This window comes from Sciurus carolinensis, chromosome 5, assembly GCF_902686445.1.
Source record: "Sciurus carolinensis chromosome 5, mSciCar1.2, whole genome shotgun sequence".
Lineage (NCBI taxonomy): Eukaryota > Metazoa > Chordata > Mammalia > Rodentia > Sciuridae > Sciurus > Sciurus carolinensis.
Window position 1 is genome coordinate 124722695 of NC_062217.1, and position 19877 is coordinate 124742571.

A 19877-nucleotide genomic window follows, 5' to 3' on the forward strand; every position below is an offset into this window, starting at 1 on the left:
GATCACACACAAAAAATTGAGAATCAGAATGAAATAGTAACAATGAATATACTTAATGTCAAAGAACTATAAACTTAAAAGTGGTTAGAATGATAAATTTTATATTATATATATGAAACTTTTTTTGAGGGGGGGAACTAGAGATTGAACCCAGAGGGCTTTTACCAGAGTTACATCCCCAGCCCTTTATATTTTTATTTTTTATTAAGTTGCTTAGGGCCTCACGAAATTGCTAAGGTTGACCTCAAACTTGCAATCCTCCTGCCTCAGCTTCCTGAGTTTGTGGGATTACAGGCATACATGACCATGCCCAGCAATACAAACTCTTTAAAAAATGATGAACTACTTCAAGTATTCAGATCCCAAATCCTTAATAATACATTTTCTGTATAATCTCAAAGTAAAATGCATACATAGCAAATCCTACCCACAATTTGTCTTACCAAAATTACATGTTTATTGAATAAGCGTCCATTTTTTCTTTGTTTTATAGTACTAGGGATTTAATACAGGGCCTTGCGCTAGTGAAGTGTTCAATCACTGAGTAATATCCCCAGTCCTTTTTATTATTTGAGACAGGTTCTTGCTAAATTGTCAAGGCTGGCTTTAAACCTGCTATCTTCCTGCTTTAACCTTCCAAGTCACTGAGATTACAGGTATGTGCTACCACAGCCAGTTCTATCATTTTTTTTTGGTATGGGGAACTGAACCCAGGGATGCTTAGCCACTGAACCACAACGCCACCCATCCCTTTTTATTTTTCAGTTTGAGACCAGGTCTTGCTAAATTGCTTAGGGTCTTGCTAAATTGCTGAGGTTGGCCTCACACTTGCAATCTTCCTGCCTCAGTCTCCCAAGTCACTGGGATTACAGGTGTGGGCCACCACACCAAGCTATCACTTGTTCTTCTAAAAATGATATGAAACTGGACTGAAAAAAAATAAAATGGAGCTGAGAATTTAGGGAGCCCAGGGACAGAGTACCTGCCTAGTATGCACAAGACCTTGGGTTCAATACCCAATACTGAAAAAAAATTAATTTTTTAAAAGCTTAGCACATATAAAAAGACAATTATTTCGTCTAAGAAAAAGAAGTTGTATGAGAAAATAATTATAATCATTGTACATTATGTAGCTCAAGTTCGATATTTGTATAAACAAACAAAAATGAGCTGGGCATAGTAGCGCAATTAATCCCAGCAACTCGAGAGGCTGAGGTAGGAGGATTGTAAATTCAAGGCAGCCTCAGCAACTTAGCCAGGCCCTAAGCAACTTATCAAGAACCTTTGTCAAAATTTTTTAAAAAGGGGGTTGCGATTGTGGCTCAGTGGTAGAGTGCTCACCAAGCATGGGTTTGATCCTCAGCAACACATATAAATAAATGAATAAAATAAAGGTCTATCAACATAAAAATAATTTTTTTTAATTTTAAAAAGGGCTAGGAATATAGTTCAGCTGTAAAGTGTACTGAAGTTCAATCCCCAATACTGAAAAAACAAACAATACTGATGTAATTCCCAAAATTTCATAAACATTCAGAATATAAGGAAGAAGAATCAAAGTCTCATATTTCAGATATTTTACATGTCTAATGTTTTAATTTTTACAAATTTTTCCCTTTTCTACTTTTTACTTTGAGACCAGGTCTCATTAAGTTGCTGAAGAGGCCTCACTAAGTTGCTACGGTTGGCTTTGAATTTGCAATCTTCCTGTTCAGCCTTCTGAGCCTCTGGGACTACAGATATGCACCACCATGCCCAACAGTTGGTTCACTCTTCCTGAGCATGTGATGCATGCCTGTAGTCCTAACTACTTTGAGGTTGAGGAAGATCACTTAAGCCTAGGTGTTCAAGATCAGCCAGGGTCATACAAAGACTGCCTCTAAAAAGAAACAAAAATACTCATTCTTGAGCTTGCCTAGGGTTCATGAGGGCTGAATTTAATACTCATTAACCTCCATAACATTCCCATGTTCATATATGAATACACAACCAGTGAAACTCCACATCATGTACAACCACAAGAATGGGATCCTAATTAGACTCCACGTATGCATAATATGTCAAAATATACTCTACTGTTATATATATCTAAAAAAGAACAAATAAAAAAGAAAGTACCCTGTACCTTGCGGGTAGGAAGACAGGGAATGTTCAGTTTTATCATCTTGGGGTATAGCTCTCAGAGTTTCCAGTTTTCAATTTGCTATATACCTTCTAATTTAATAACTACTGAATTTGATGCTAATAATATAGACAGAAGATCTAAGTTGTCAGACTAGAGGGAGGATGCGTTCCTTGTCGCTCTGTAACTCAGGTTTCAAGCAGAGGATTCTCTGCTTCTCTGTGAGCAGTCTTTGCTGCTTATTGATCCCCCTGTTGTTTACCCCATTTGTCCACTGTGATCACCTACAGTCTGCCAGCATATCGACTACTTTTTGAGTGCAGTAGCTCACTGACTGCCACCTATCATCTGCCATTTGCCCGTTTGCCTGCCTCTTGCCTACCCATTGCCTGCCTTTCACCTACTCATCACCTACTGCCCTAAGTCCACCTGCCAATCGTCCACTGGTAGCCTACAGACGGACTGCAGACTGCCAGCAGATAGCAAGCTGCCTGCTGTCGCTTGGAAGTCCACTATCACAGTGCCTGCAAGTTTGGTTACACGTGGCTGCCGCCATTTTAAGACAACAGCCAGGAACTGCAGGACCCCTGGCCGGACTGACCAGAACCAGTTCTCCACTCCAGAACCCCTCAGCCTGACCTACTGTACCCTGCCACCAGGATCCCCGGCTGATCATGCCCACACCCCAAGCTGCAACTCCACATTTGCCAACACGTTTGGAAGACAGTGCTGCCATCCTGGATTATCCTGGAAGCAGAAGCTCCCATCTTTAGGTGGGGCAAATCCCATCCTAAGATGCCTGCTGGGGACTGGAAGCTCATTGTCAGGTGTCTCTCATGCATCAAGCTACTGAAGACTAGGAGGTTTGAATACTATATGACTGTTAGAGTGTAGGGTTTTTTTTTCTTTTCTCGTTTTGAAAATTTTTAAAGTTTTTATTTCTTTATTTTTCTTGCTCTATTTTCCTTTTGTTTACCTGTTTCCTCAGTCTCTTTCTCACTTTTCTCATGCTAACAACCAACTTCTTTGATTACACTTTCACTCTCTCTATAATCTAGAACTTCTATATACTCTTTTTCTTATCTCATTAACAGTTACATCCCCATACTGTTTGTCCTCCATTAGAAACTGTAGAACTTATTGCAAATCTATTTGTTATAATGTAGATAATAACTGAACTCATCCTCTATGTTTATTATGACAATATTGTTAGCATCTTCATAGGGGCTATTTGGTTTAGGACTTCATATTGTCTGTATGGGGCACTGCCAATATTGATCTCCCCCTTAAAGAAGAGGTTTTAGAAACCTATAGGGTCACTATAACCCTATGGGGGGAAACTGCAATACCCCAGATCGGCACTGCTAGAGGGGAAGATACATTCATGAACAACATGAAAAAACAAGGGAAGAAAATGATCCAAATAAACCTAGATTCTACATTAATAGAATCCAGTGACAGCATGGTAGAAGAAGTGTCAGAAAAGGACTTCAGCATATACGTAATTAAAATGATTTATAAAGTAAAGGATGAAAAAAGAAAGCAAATGCAGGCAATGAAAGATCACTCCAATAAGCAGTTGCAAGAGCAACTGCAGGAAGCAAAAGATCATTTCAACAAAGAGATAGAGATTCTCAAAAAAAAAATCCGTGAAATGAAGGAAACAATACACCAAATAAAAAACAATGGAAAGCATCACCAAGAGACTTGGAAGACAGAACCCTAGACAAAAAAAAAGCAAAATATTTAATCTTGAAAATAAAGTTGCCCAGAGAAGATGTTAAGAAATCATAAACAAAAACTCCAAGAACTATGGAACACCATGAAAAGACCAAATTTAAGAACTATCAGGATTGAGGAAGACACAGTATAAAGCAAAGGAATGAAAAACCTATTCAATGAAATATCAGAAAATTTCCCAAACCTGAAGAATGAAATGGAAACTCAAATACAAGAGGCTTACACAACACCAAATGCACAAAATCACAACAGATCCACACCAAGGCACATTATAATGAAAATGCCTAACATACAAAATAAAGATAGGATTTTGAAGGTTGTGAGAGAAAAGCATCAGATTACATGTAAGGGGAAACCAATACGGATATCAGCAGATTTCTCAGTCCAGACCCTAAAAGCTAGAAGGGCTTGGAATAACATATTTCAAGCTCTGAAAGAACATGGTTGCCAACCAAGAATCTTATACCCAGCAAAACTAACCTTCAGATTTGAAGATGAAATAAAATCCATCCATGATAAACAAAAGTTAAAAGGATTTACAAATAGAAATCCTGTGCCATAGAACATTCTCAGCAAAATATTCCATGAGGAGGAAATGAAAAACAACAATGTAGGTCAGCAAAGGGAGGAACTACCTTAAACGAAAAACCAATCAAAGGAGAAACCAAGTCAAGTTAAAAACCAAAAATAAGCCCAAATGACTGGGAATACAAATCATATCTCAATAATAACCCTGAATGTTAATTGCCTAACCTCATCAATCGAAAGACATACTGGCAGATTGGATTAAAAAGAAAGATGAGTCAAGAAACTTACATAATAGAAAAAGACATCCACAGACTAAAGGTAAAAGGAGGGGGGAAAAACACCTACCATGCACACGGACTCAGTAAAAAGCAGGGGTTTCCATCTTTATATCAGATAAAGTGGACTTCAAGCCAAAGTTAGTCAGAGGGAGAAAGAAGGACAATTCATACTGCTTAAGGGAATCATAAATCAGGAAGAATAACGATCATAAATATTAATGCCCCAAACAACGGCACATCCATGTGCATCAACAAATCCTTCTCAATTCCAGGAATCAAACAGACCACAACACAATAATTCTGGGTGACTTTAACACATCACTGTCACCACTGGATAGATCTTCCAAACAAAAACTAAACAAAGAAACCACAGAACTCAATAACACAATCAATAACCTAGACTTAACAGAAATATATAGAATATTCCATCCATCAAAGAGCAAACTCGCTTTCTTCTCAGCAGCACATGGAACCTTCTCAAAAATAGACCATATGTTATACCACAAAGCAGCCCTTAGGAAATGCAAAAAAATAGAGATACTGCCTTGTGTTCTACCAGATCACAATGAAATGAAATTAGAAATCAATGACAAAATAAACAACAGAAATTACTCCAACACCTGGAGACTAAATAATATGTTACTGAATGAAGCATGGATAACGGAAAACATCAGGGAGATTCAAAAATTCTTAGAGGTTAATGAAAACAACAATATGACATATCAAAATCTCTGGGACACTATGAAAGCAGTACTAAGAGGAAAATTCATTGCATGGAGCGCATTCAAGAAAAGAATAAAAAGTCAACAACTAAATGACCTAACATTACAGCTCAAAGCCCTAGAAAAAGAAGAACAGAACAACACCAAAGTAGTAGAAGACAGGAAATAGTTAAAATCGGAGCTGAAATCAATGAAATTGGAACAAAAGAAACAATTGAAAAAATTGACAAAACAAAAAGTAAACAAAATAAATAAACTCTTAGCCACACTAACAAAAAAGACGGAGACAGAAAATTCAAATTACTAAAATTCATGATGAAAAAGGAAATATCACAACAGACACCACTGAAATACATAACATAATGAGAAGTACTTTGAAACTCTATATTCCAACAAAAGAGAAAATACCAAAGACATCAACAAATTTCTAGAGACATATGATCTTCCCAAACTGAACCAGGAGGACATAAGCAATTTAAACAGATCAATATCAAGCAATAAAATAGAAGAAGGCATCAAAAGCCTACCAACCAAGAAAAGCCCAGGACCAGATGGATTCTCAGTCAAGGTCTACAAGATGGATTCTCAGTCAAGTTCTACAAGACCTTTAAAGACGAACTTATACCAATACTCCTCAAAGTATTTCATGAACTAGAAAAGGAGGGAACCCTTCCAAACTCATTCTACGAGGCTAGTATCACTCTGATACCAAAACCAGACAAAGACACATCAAGGAAAGAAAATTTTAGACCAATATTTCTGATGAATATAGACGCAAAGATCCTTAACAAAATTCTGGCAAATCGCATACAAAAACATATTAAGAAGATAGTGCACCACGATCAAGTGGGGTTCATTCCAGGAATGCAAGGTTGGGTCAACATCCAGAAATCAATAAATGTAATTTAGCACATCAATAGATTTAAGGTTAAGAATCACAGGATTATTTCAATAGATGCAGAGAAAGCGTTTGACAAAATACAACACCCCTTCATGCTCAAAACAGTAGAAAAAATAGGGATGGGAAACATACCTCAACATTGTAAAGGCTATTTATGCTAAGCCCACAGCCAACATCATTCTTTAATGGAGAAAAACTGAAAGCATTCCCTTTAAAAACAGGAACAAGACAGGGATGTCCTTTTTCACCACTTCTGTTCAACATCGTACTTGAAATACTAGCCAGAGCAATTAGACAGATTAAAGAAATTAAAGGGATATGAACAGGAAAAGAGGAACTCAAGCTGTCACTATTTGCTGATGACATGATTCTCTATTTAGAGGATCCAAAAATTCCTCCAGAAAACTTCTAAACCTCATAAATGAATTCAGCAAAATAGCAGGATATAAAATCAATACACATAAATCTAAAGCATTTTTATACATAAGCGATGAAACATCTGAAAGGGAAATGAGGAAAACAACTCCATTTGCAATAACCTCAAAAAAAAAAAAAAAAACTTAGAAATCAATCTAACCAAAGAGATGAAAGGTCTCTACAATGAAAACTACAAAACATTGAAGAAAGAAATTGAGGAAGAACGTAGAAGATATAAAGATCTCCCATGTTCTTGGATAGGCAGAATTAATATTACCAAAATGGCCATACTTCCAAAGGCGCTATACAGATTTAAGACAATTCCAATTAAAATCCCTATGACATTTCTCATAGAAACAGAAAAAGCAATCATGAAATTCATCTGGAAGAACAAAAGACCCAGAACAGCCAAAGCAATCCTAGACAGGAAGAGTGATGCAGGACGTATCACTATACCAGACCTTAAACTATGCTATAGAACAACAGTAACAAAAACAGCATGGTATTGGCACCAAAATAGACAGGTAAACCAATGATACAGAATAGAAGACCCAGAGACATACCCACATAAATACAGTTATCTCATACTAGACAAAGGTGCCAAAAACATACAATGGAGAAAAGATAGCCTCTTCAACAAATGGTGCTGGGAAAACTGGAAATCCATATGAAGTAAAATGAAATTAAACCCCTATCTCTCACCCTGTACAAAACTCAATTCAAAATGGATCAAAGATTTATGAATTAGACCAGAGACCCTTCACCAAATAGAAGAAAAAGTAGTCCCGAATCTCTATCATGTTGGCTTAGGACCAGACTTCCTTAACAAAACCCCCAGGGCACAAGAAATCAAAGCAAGAATCAATAAATGGGATAGATTCAAACTAAAAAGATTTTTCTTAGCAAAGGAAACAATCAAGAATGTGGAAAGAGAGCCTACAGAGTGGGAGGAAATCTTTTCCACACACACTTCAGACAGAGCACTAATCTCCAAAGTTTATAAAGAACTTAAAAAACTTTACACCAAAAATACAAGGAATCCAATCAATAAATGGGCTAAGGAAATGGGCAGACACTTCAGAGAAGAAGGTGATCAACAAATATATGAGAAAGTGCTCATCATCTCTAGTAATTAGAGAAATGCAAATTAAAACCACACTAAGATTTTATCTAACTCCAATTAGAATGGTTATCATCAAGAACACAAGCAATAATAAGTGTTAGTGTGGATGTGGGGGAAAAGGTACACTCATACGTTGCTAATGGAGTTGCAAATTGGTGCAGTCACTCTGGAAAGCAGTATGGAGATAACTCAAAAAATTTGGAATGGACCCACCATTTGACCCAGTTATCCCACTGCTCAGTTTATACCCAAAGGACTTAAAATCAGCATACTATAGTGACACAGCCACATCAATGTTCACAGCTGCTCAATTCACAATAGCTAGATTGTGTAACCAACCTAGATGCCCTTCAACTAATGGATAAAGAAACTGTGTTATATATACACAATGGATTATTAATCAGCCATAAGAAAGAATAAAATTATAGGATTTTCTGGTAAATGGATGAAGTTGGAAAATATCATGCTAAGTGAAATAGGCCAAGCCCAAAAAACCAAAGGCTGAATTTTTTCTGATAAGTGAATGACAATACATAACGGGGGGCGGGGAGGAGAGGATGGAGGAAAATGGGGTGGGAGGGCGTGGGGGAAGTAAAGATAGTAGAATGAGACAGACAGTATTACCCTATGTATATGAATAATTACATGAATGGTGTCAATCTACATTGTGTACAACCATAGAAATGAAAAGTTGTACCCCATTTGTGTACAATGAATCAAAATGCAGTATGTAAAATTTTTTTAAAAATGAATAATCTATACAGTATTTGTTTTTTAACAAACTTCACAGTTTCTCAAAAATCCCATAAAATAGGTTATATAGAAATTAATATACCATTTCCCCATTTATAGATAAGGGAACTGATGCACAGAGAAATTAAAATTATTTGCCCAAAGTCAAAGAGTTACAATGAACTAAAATCTCCTAATTGCAGTCTAGGGCTCTTATCATAAGGCCACATGGATCCCTAAAACAAAACTACTTTTTTGCTGAAAACTAATTTTTAAAGTTTATTTAATTATTTATTTACTTATTTGCAGACCAGTCCTCACTATGTTGTTGCCCAAGCCAGTCTAAAATTCCTGGGATAAAGCAATCCTCCGACCTCAGCCTCCCAAGTAGCTGCAATTACAGGCACTTGCCATTACACCTGGTTAAAAGTGACTTTTTGATCAGGGGCTGGCAAGAGTTAAGGAAGGTGTAAGTCAGAAGGGAAGCGTGGGTGGCTAACAAAGGACTACAGGGAGTCAGTTGCTGTGGTATGCACCTGTAGACCCAACTACTAGGGAAGCTGAGGTGGGAGGATCACATGAACCCAGGAGTTCAAGACCAGTCAGGGAAACACAAAGAGACCCTGGATCAAAATATACACATACACATAGATGTGTGTGTCTCTGTGTGTGTGTGTGTGTGTGTGTGTGTGTGTGTGTGTATTTGGTACTTTGATTGTAGCAATCTCAATACCATGGTTGTAATGCAGCACTATACTTTTACCATTAGAAGAAACTATGTAAAGCACACATCATCAGATCACTCTATATTAATTATAAATGTGTTACAACTGTGTGAATTTAGAATTCTCTCAAAATAGTTTAATTAAAAATAATAAATAACTGCCAGGCACAGTGACACACACCTGTAATCCAAATACTGGGGAGGCTGAGACAGGATCATCACAAATTCAAGGCCAGACTGGGCAACTCAGACAATGTCTCAAAATAATTTTTTTTAAAGGGGCTGGGGATGTAGCTCGGTGGTAGAGCACTCACCTAGCATGTAAGAGACCCTGGGCTCAATCCCTAGCACACGAAAATAATAGTAATAATAAATAATTTATAATTCTTTAAGAACCTTAAACTGAATAAGAAAGCTTAAATAAATTAAAACAAAATAAAACAAGATCATTCATCAGAGCTCTAAAATCCAGCAGAGAAGACTTCAAAAGTGGGATGAATCCCATTAACAAAAGCTCTAAAATAAGTCATAAAAAACCTTGGATATGAAAAATGGAGCCCCTAGGATTCTTTCCAAAGCAACAAAATCAGTCAAGACAATATAGGAGGGCTGGGGATGTGGCTCAGTAGTAAAGTCACATCCCCAGCACCACAGCCACATCCCTGGCACCGCCAAAGTAAGGAAAGAAAGACTAAATAAATAAATAAATAAATAAGAACCTGGGTTCAATCCCCAGCATCACAAAAGTAAAGGCAGAAAAACTAACTAAATAAATAAATAAATAAATAAATAAATAATAGATGAAACAGGTTAAAAAAAAAAAAAAAGACAATATTGGAAACAAATTTATTAAGACTTAAAAAATCACCTCAATGGTCTGGGGGTATAACTCACTGATAGAGCATTTCCAAGACCCTGGATTCTATACCCTACACTGAAAGAAAAAAAATAAAAACCACTTAGAATAAAGTTAGAGCGAACACTAAAGCTTCCTTCAACCTACCATACATTTCACTGCCATTCACAACTTAAAGACTAAGTGTGAATGTATAACCTTCAATCTGATATTCAGTCATTCACTTCAAAAGATTTCCCCCCAATTTTTTTGTTTTGCTTTGTTTTGTTTTATGCTACTCACAAAATGCTTGAAGCCTTAACCATTTCCTGCTACTCCCCGCTGCAGGCCTTGCAATTAGAAAAATATTCACTCAGCGTCTAGGGCAGGTCTGGTTAGAAGGATGAGCTCATCCCTTCAGAAGAGCACCTGATCCTCAAAGAAGCTGCTCCTCCTCCAGCAAGCAAGTCTTTGTATGTTTAAAGTGACAACCACAACCTGTGCAAACACTTGGCCAGAGTCAAAACAAGTCCTTCCCTATATATACCTAGTACCATGAAGTCATATCCTACCCTGAACACTTACTTAGTGACACTGAATTCAGGCAAAGTGGCAGCAATAGCAGCTGCTGCAGTTGCTATTATGGCCTCACTAGAGAAGGACCTCATTTTCAGTTATAATGGAGGTCAGGTCCTTCACCACTACCCTGGAAACAGAGCTGTTTATTTTAACAGCTCCTTGCCCATAATCAGACCTTACCAGAATCACTGCTTCATTCAGAATTTACAAACCATTTTCCCAAATAAGGAATGTAGTGCCTCTGTATCTTCTCTATTTCATTTGCACTGTCCACATGTCTAAAGTAGCCATGGCAGCTAAATGCACTATATTCAGTTAGAGCTAGGTACTCCCAACTTAAGTTTGCCCTTCAGTTTCCCTACCTCTAAGAAAAACCTTATTCTGCCATAGCTGTCTATTTACTGGTTAAAACAACAACAACAGTACTAGTCCAAAGATAGATTTCATTTCATTTCAAAATGATTCAATCGGGATATAATATTCTTCGATCAGAAGTACTTGGGTACCAAATAGTCATGCAAGAAATATATCTGGTCTGGCATGGTGGCACATACCTGTAATTCCAGCAACTTGGGAAACTGAAACACAAGGATCACAAGACTGAGGCCAGACTCAGCAATTTAGCAAGGCCCTAAGCAACTTAGCAAGACCCATCTCAAAATTTAAAAAAATAAATAAAAGCCTGGTGATGTAGCTCAGTGGTAAAATGTCCCTGGGTTCAATCCCCAATACCAAAAAAAAAAAAAAAAAAAAAGAAATATTTCTGTGTATCTATCATACATAAGTATCTCTGATGGGGTGCTGAGTGGGCCTTGAACTACCACAACAGAAATCTAAAAATGAACTTTCCTCACCTTAGTCTTCCTCCACAGGTCCTCTGCAGTACTTTTACTTCAGTCATAAGCTTCTAAAACATTAACAAACTAAGGAGTCAAGATGCAAGCAAGGATATGGGTTTGATCCCTAGCACAAACAAAAAACAATTTTTTTTAATTTAAAAAAGGGAAAAAACAGTTAAGATGGTAAATATTATGTGTATTTTACATTTTAAAAATACAAAACTAATCAAAATTGGAATTAGTCTGATCAATATAAGGTGTTGAGTGAGAAACACTAAATTCAAAGTCTCTTTGCTTTTTTCTCCTCTTTCAAAAGTCAATTTAAGATTTATTGATTTATTAAAAAAAAACAAACAAACAAACCTGGCTGGGTGTGGTGGTGCATGTATATAATCCCAGCGACTCAGGAGGTTAAGGCAGTAGGATCACAAGTTCAAAGCCAGGCTGAGCCACTTAGCAAGGGCCTAAAAAACTCAGTGAGAGTGCTGGGGTTATAGCTCAGTGGTATAGTGCTTGCCTAGCACATGTGAGGCACTGAGTTTGATCCTCAGCAGCACATAAAAATAAATAAATAAAATAAAGGTACTGTGTCCATCTACGACTACAAAAAAATATTAAGAGAAAAACTTGCTGAGACCCTGTCTCAAAATATTTTTTAAAAGTTGCTCAGTGGTTAAGCACCCTTGGGTTCAATTCCCAGTACCACAAAAAATTTACAAAATTAAAAAATTTAAAAAACACCCTGGGCTGGGCATGCTGTGACTAGCTCATGAAGGCCCTGGGATCAATCCCTAGCATTGCAGAAAAATAAATAAGTTATCACTTTCACACAAATGAAAAACTTAATATACCCAGAGAAGCTTACATAATTCAAGAGACAGGTAGTAGGAGCTGGGAGTGTAATTCAGTAGCAGAGCATGAAGTCCTGGATTGGATTGCCAGCACTGTAAAAAAAAAAAAAAAAAAAAAAAAAAAAAAAAAAAAAAAAACTGTAGTAAATATCATCACTAGGACTTGCTGGGAAAAAAAAAAAAAAAAAAAACTTTAACCTAAAAATCCTAGTCTCCAAATACTAAAGTACTAGCTTAGAAATAAGAAACAAGGGGCTGGGACTGTGGCTCAGTGGTAGAGTGCTTGCCTTGCACGTGTGAGGCACTGGGTTCGATCCTCAGCACCACATAAAATGAATAAAATAAAATAAAGGTATTGTGTCCGACTACAACTAAAAAAAAATTTCTTAAAAAAAAGAAATAAAAGTTATTATATTGTAAACCAAGTTTGAAGTCTGCATTAAGCAGCTAAAATAAAATGTAAAAAACAAGCCAGGTGCTGTGGCACATACCTATAATCCCAGTGGCTCCTTCAGGAGGCTGAGCCAAGAGGATCATAAGTTCAAAGCCAGCCTCAGCAACTTAGCAAGACTCTGTCTCAAAAAAAATTTTTAGAGGGCTGGGGATGTAGCTTAGTGGTTAAGCACCCTGGATTCAATTTCTTGTAACAAAACAAAAAAGTAAAAAACAGTGACAACCCAAAGTGCTGGTAAGAATCCAAAGAAACTGGATTACTGATAAATTGATAAAAAAGCAAAATGGTAAAGTCATTCTGAAAAAAGCAGTTGCTGGGGCTGTAGCTCAGTGGTAGAGTGCTTGCCTGGCATAGGTGAGGCACTGGGTTCTAATCTCAGCACCACATGTAAATAAATAAATAAATAAATAAAGGTTCATAGACCAAAAAAAATTATACATATATATATATAATAAATAAATATATATACTATTTATATATATAAATTAAAACAGGAGTTTCTTTAAAAAACTAAACATGCAACTACTATACAACCAAAAATTATACTCCTGGACACATACCCCAAAGAAATGAAAACTTACATTTATATGAAACCTGTACACAAATGTTCATAGCAGTTTGGTTTTAGTTTTGTTCTGTGGTACTGGGGATCAAATACATGGCCATACACATTCTAATCACACATTCTACTGCTGAACTATCCTCCTGTCCAAGCAGTTCTATTTGTAATAAACAAAAACTGGAATCAGTCCAAATGTCCTTCAACAGGTAAAAGGTTAAACAAAGTTATATTCACATCATAGAACATGAATGACTCTCCAAGGAACTATCCTAATTAAAGAAGTTCACTGGGCTGGGGTTGTAACTCAGTGATAGAGCACTTGCCTAGCACCTGTGAGGCACTGGGTTCAATCCTCAGCACCACATAAAAATAAATAAAGGTATTGTGTTCATCTACAACTAAAAATTTTTTAAATGAAGTTAACCCAACAATTTATGTACTGTATGATTTCATTTATGTAACATTTTCAAAGTGATAAAATTTTAGAAGATGGATTTGCAGGGGGCTGACTCAGTGGTAGAGAGCTTGCCTAGCATGTGTGAGGCACTAGGTTCGATTCTCAGGATGACATATAAATAAATAAAACAAAGTCCATTGGTCCATTGACAACTAAAAAAATATTTAATAAAATGAAAAAAAAAAGAAGATGGATTTGTGCTTGCCAGAGATGTGATAAGGGTGGCTATGGAGGAACACTAGACATCTTGTGGTCTTGACTGTGGTGGTAGATATAACTAAATTTAAATAAAAGATAAAATGATATAGAACTAAAACACATCAGGACATAATGTACACATGTACTGAAAAATCACACTTTACCTCATAAATACATACAATTAGTACTGGTTGATTAAGAGGAAAAAATAAAAATTTTTAAAAGAACTAAAAAACACACAAGCCCAGGCACAGTGGTGCACAACTATAATCCCAGAGGCTGGGGAGGCTGAGACAGGAGGATTTCTAATTCAAAGCCAGCCTCAGCAACTGTGAGGCACTAAGAAACTCAGTGAGACCCTGTCTCTAAATAAAATACAAAATAGGGCTGGGGATGTGGCTCTGTGGTTCAGTGCCCCTGAGTTCAATCCCCAATACCAAAAAATAATAATAAATAAAACACACACAAATGAGTACCATTATGGCATCAAAATAGACAGATAGACAGAATAGAAGACACAGAGACAAATCCACATAAGCAGTTATCTCATATAAGACAAAGGTGCCAAAAACATATGATGGAGAAAAGATTCAACAAATGGTGCTGGCAAAACTGGATATCCATATGCAGTAAAATGAAATACTCCTATCTCTCACCCTGTACAAAACTCAATTCAAAATGGATCAAAGATTTATGAATTAGACCGAGACCCTTCACCAAATAGAAGAAAAAGGTCCGAATCTTCATCATGTTGGCTTAGACCAGACTTCCTTAACAAAACCCCCAGAGCACAAGAAATCAAAGCAAGAATCAATAAATGGGATAAATTCAAACTAAAAAGATTTTTCTCAGCAAAGGAAACAATCAAGAATGTGAAAAGAGAGCCTACAGAGTGGGAGGAAATCTTTTCCACACACACTTCAGACAGAGCACTAATCTCCAAAGTTTATAAAGAACTTAAAAAACTTTACACCAAAAATACAAAGAATCCAATCAATGAATGGGCTAAGGAAATGGGCAGACACTTCACAGAAGAAGATATACAGGTGATCAACAAATATATGAGAAAGTGCTCATCATCTCTAGTAATTAGAGAAATGCAAATTAAAACCACCCTAAGATTTTATCTAACTCCAATTAGAATGGCTATCATCAAGAACACAAGCAATAATAAGTGTTAGTGTGGATGTGGGGAAAAAGGTACATTCGTACATTGCTAATGGAGTTGCAAATTGGTAGAGTCACTCTGGAAAGCAGTATGGAGATAACTCAAAAAACTTGGAATGGACCCACCATTTGACCCAATTATCCCACTCCTTGGTTTATACCCAAAGGACTTAAAATCAGCATACTATAGTGACACAGCCACATCAATGTTCATAGCAGCTCAATTCACAATAGCTAGATTGTGTAACCAACCTAGATGCCCTTCAACTGATGAATGGATAAAGAAACTGTGTTATATATACACAATGGAATATGAACCATAAAGAAAAAAAATTATGACATTTGCTGGTAAATGGATGGAACTGGAGAATATCATGTTAAGTGAAATAAGCCAAGCCCAAAAAAACCAAAGACCAAATGTTTTTTCTGATAAGTGGATGATGATACATAATGAGGGGGGTAGTGTGAGGAGGAGAGAAAAATAGAGGAACTTTGGATGGTGTAGAGTAAAATGGAGTGGGAGGGGGTGGGGGAAGGAAAGATAGTAGACTGAGACAGACATTATTAAGCCTATGTACATCTATGATTACATGAATGGTGTGAATCTACATTGTGTACAACCATAGAAATGAAAAGTTGTACCCCATTTGTGTACAATGAATCAAAATGCAGTCTGTAAAAATAAAAATTTTTAAAATGAGTACCAGTAAAAGGGGAATCTATGTAAGATTGGTGGTATGGATCAATGCCAATATCCTGGTTCTTAATAGTACCTAATAGTTTTGCAAATGTTACCTTTTTGGAAACTAGGCAAAATATACAAGGGATCTCTCTGTATTATTTCCTACAGTTATATGTAAAATAAAATTTTCAAATTAAAAAAACATGGATCTCACTGGGGATGTAGCTCAGTGACACCTGCCTCAAGGAAAAAATATTTTCTCTTCTATTCACATTCCATTCACAGCACAGAATACAACTGACACCAGATATGTGGAAGTTTCTCCACACCCCAAGCAATCAGTTCTCCAGCGGAAGCTTGCACATTCTAAGCACACATTCTACTTTTGAACTCTCCCTCCTGCCCAAGCAGTTTTATTTGTAATAGCCAAAAACTGGTGATATCATCAGATCCCATAGGCTAAGGACTCAATCTCACAAAACTTCCTCACTTGAGATGTCAATTTCCAAGTGCTAAATTGGGACCTATACTACTGATCAATCAGTTATTATCTCCAGTGACCTTTCAAATTTAATTAATTTGCTAGAATGGTTCACAGAAGGTAATACTTTACTTACATCTGCCCATGTATTACAAAAGCAATTACAAAGGATACAGTCAGAAGGAAGAGATGCACAAGGGCAAGGTATGTAGGAAGGAGTATAGACTTCCAGGATCCTCTCCAGGTGTACCAACCACCAGGCAAATCCATGAGCTCAGCAATCTGGAAGCTCTCCAATCAAGTCCTTTTTTTGCTTTTGTTTTTTATTGCAGGGGCAGGTTCTAGGGATTGAACTCAGGGGCATTCTACTACTGAGTCACATCCCTATCTCCACCCAACTCCTATTTTTTTTTTTTTTTGAGATGGGATCTCACTAAGTTGCTTAGGGCTTTCAACTTGTGATCCTCCTGACTCAGTCTCCTAAACTGCTAGGATTGCAGGCATGCACCACAGCATCCAGCAATCCCTACCCTTTTGGGTTTTTGTTTTGTTTTGTTTTGTTTTGTTTTGTTTGTTTGTTTGTTTGTTTGCAGTGCTGGGGATTGAACCCAGGGCCTTGTACTTGCAAGGCAAGCACTCTACCAACTGAGCCATATCCCCAGGCTCCCTTTGGGTTTTTAATGAAGGCTTCACTGTGCAGGCATGCTATAACCCATCATTAGACACTGATGATCAACTCAACTAAAAGGACCCAGAAACTGCCTACTTAAATTTTACAATTGCACAATACCTTAATATCTCCTTATTTTGTGGGCTAAGCACCTCACTCATGTGAAAAAAGTGGAAACAATCAAAATGTCTACCAACTCATAAATAAATAAATAATATGTGTTACATCTATACAATGGACAATTTTTTTGTTGTAAAAGGGAATGAAATACTGATACATACACAAAAGACCACATATTGATATTTTAGTCCATGTACATGAAGTGTTCAAAATAGGTTAACCCACAGATAAAAGTAAAATCGGTAATTGTCTAGGGCTGTGAGGGAGGAAGCAGAGTTGGGCAGCTGTGGAGAATGCTAATAGGTACAAGATTTCTTTATTTTTTTCCCCCTTTGGACTGGTGATTGAACCCAAGGACGCTTTACCACTGAGTTACATTCCCGGGCTTTTTTTTTCTTCTTCTTTTCTTTTTCGAGACAGGATTTCACTAAGTTACTGAGGAACTCACTAAATTTCTAAGGTTAGCCTGGAATTTGCAATCTTCCTGCTTCAACCTCCCAAACTGCGGGGTTACAGGCATGCATATTGCACCCAGTAATATAAGGTTTCTCTTTAGGGTGATAAAAATGTTAAATCTAATAATAGTTGCACATCTCTGTAAATACACTAAAAAATTTTTAATTGTATACTTGAATGAGTGAATTGTATACTATATAATAGATAATAGTGAGATATATATCCCCATAAAGCTGGTTTTAATTATTGTTGGGGGTTTTTTATTGTTTTTTGTTGTTGTTGTTGTTGTTGTTTTGTTTTGTTACTGGGATATGAACCCAGGGGCACTTTACACTGAGCTACATTCCTTTTTATTTTTTATTTTGAGAAAGGGTCTCGCTAACTTGCTGAGGTTCTCCCTACATTGCTGCGGCTGGCCTTGAACTTGCAACCCTACTGAGGTGCTGGGATTACAAGAGTGAACCACCACACTTGACTGAAATTATTTTTTTATAAAGGTGCTCAGTCAGTAACAATCTACAGAAATAAGGAATAGAAGGTTAAAAGTCAGTATGAAATTGTAACTCCAACCTGAGTAAAAAAGAAAAGTTATTTCATGAGTTTTTTTGAGAAGGCATAAAAAAAGACAAGTACTCTGCTCAATTAAAATCATGGCCAGAGTTTGATTGATACAGATTTTCTACTCAAAATAACGTGCAGCTGAGTGCTATAGAACACACCTGTAATCAAGTCTGACAAATAAGTTCAAAGTTTCCTTAGGTCTAGCAGGTCCCAGGAAGGATGAAAATCCCAGCCTAAAATGATACTAACTCGGGTTTCCCCCAAACTGAAGGAACACAGGATGTAATTTTATTTTCAATTGTTCATATATACCCTTCTTGTCTTCATGATCATGAATGAAAAACAATAAGGGGCTGAATAAATGGGAAAAGATGATCAAAGAATTTATCTCCTTTTGATACCATGGAGCTCTGACTGGGATCAATATTCAGGTCAGAATGAACCACCAAAGGAAATGGATCTGCATAAAGAAATAAGAGCTGTCAGAAAGGAAACAATGGTCCACAAATAAGTCATTTCCATAGTTAGTACAGAGAATGAATTTTTCTACAAACTTTACTATGAAAATACTACATAACCTAAAAGATGTTTATTCAGGCATTTCTTCTCCAGAGAAAATTAAAATTTTTTGAGGATTAAAATAAGTCATTAACTTCCTGCTAGCTTTATATTAAAAACCGACCTTTCATGTCTTAAAAAAAAAAAAAAAAAATGAACCTACATACAGGTCATAGTAAATTTGATGAAAATATATTTTGCCAAGAGTCCAATATAATCTTTCCTTCAACTTCTGTCTCAATTTAAAAACCTAAAAGCTATTTGAAAACTAACTATGCTTTAAGAACATGTTTCTTGCTTTCAACATGGTACAGGAAGGTACTTCCTATCAGAAAGTGCCAAAATACTGAAATACTGGTTTCTGAAAAGTTTATTGTTTTATACCAACAATGATAGGTTTAGATTTTCTATTTCCAAAATGATAAGCAATGAATGTAATAACTTTTTCTTAAAAGCCACTTGTCTGTAGAGAATATTTATATAGTCAAAGTTAAAAAAAAAAATCAAAATTTTGGCAAGAGTTAACAGAGGATTAAAAATATTTTTGTAGGGCCAATGATATAGTTCAGTGGGTAGAGTGCTTGCCTAGCATGCACTAGGCCCTAAGTTCAATACCCAACGATTAAAAAAAAAAAGTTTTACACATTTAAATAATAAATTTTAAAAGAAATCACTGTCTCCAAAACTAAAATAAATAGAATTTGGATAGTCTTTTCTATATAGATATACTACCTAGGGGAAAGAGACTGAAAAGTGAACTTCAAAGTGAATTCAACTTTCCCATAATTTTCATTAAACATTAAAAATGCATCCAAGCTGGGCACAATGGCACATGCCTATAATCTCAGTGGCTTCAGTGACAAAGAGAGGAGGATCATGAGTTCAAAACCAGCCTCAGCAACTCAGTGAGGCAGAGTGAGTGCTTGCCCTGGGTTCAATCCCTACCACCATAAACAAACAAAATGATGTGATCAAGTTGGTCACTGACTCCATTTACTGGGATATTAGAATTCATTATTATTTCTCTTTTCTTCTCTCTCTCCCCACTCCACCTCTACACCCAGTACTGAGAACTGAACTCAGAGCCTGGTACAATCAACTACATTCCCAACCCGTTTTT

The 19877-nt window shown here is 36.5% G+C and overlaps 1 protein-coding gene across 2 annotated transcripts in view; it reads right to left on the reverse strand.

Annotated features, from left to right (window-relative positions):
* Positions 1-19877, reverse strand: part of Usp54 (ubiquitin specific peptidase 54) — a 137018-nt gene that overhangs the window by 107101 nt on the left and 10040 nt on the right. Inside the window, exon 2 of one of the 2 annotated variants that reach the window (XM_047552327.1) lies at positions 12406-12484. The exons of the other annotated variant lie outside the window; for it this stretch is intronic. The gene's annotated coding sequence lies outside the window, so the exon portion shown is untranslated. The remainder of the gene's footprint in view (positions 1-12405; positions 12485-19877) is intronic. 2 annotated transcript variants of the gene reach the window in all.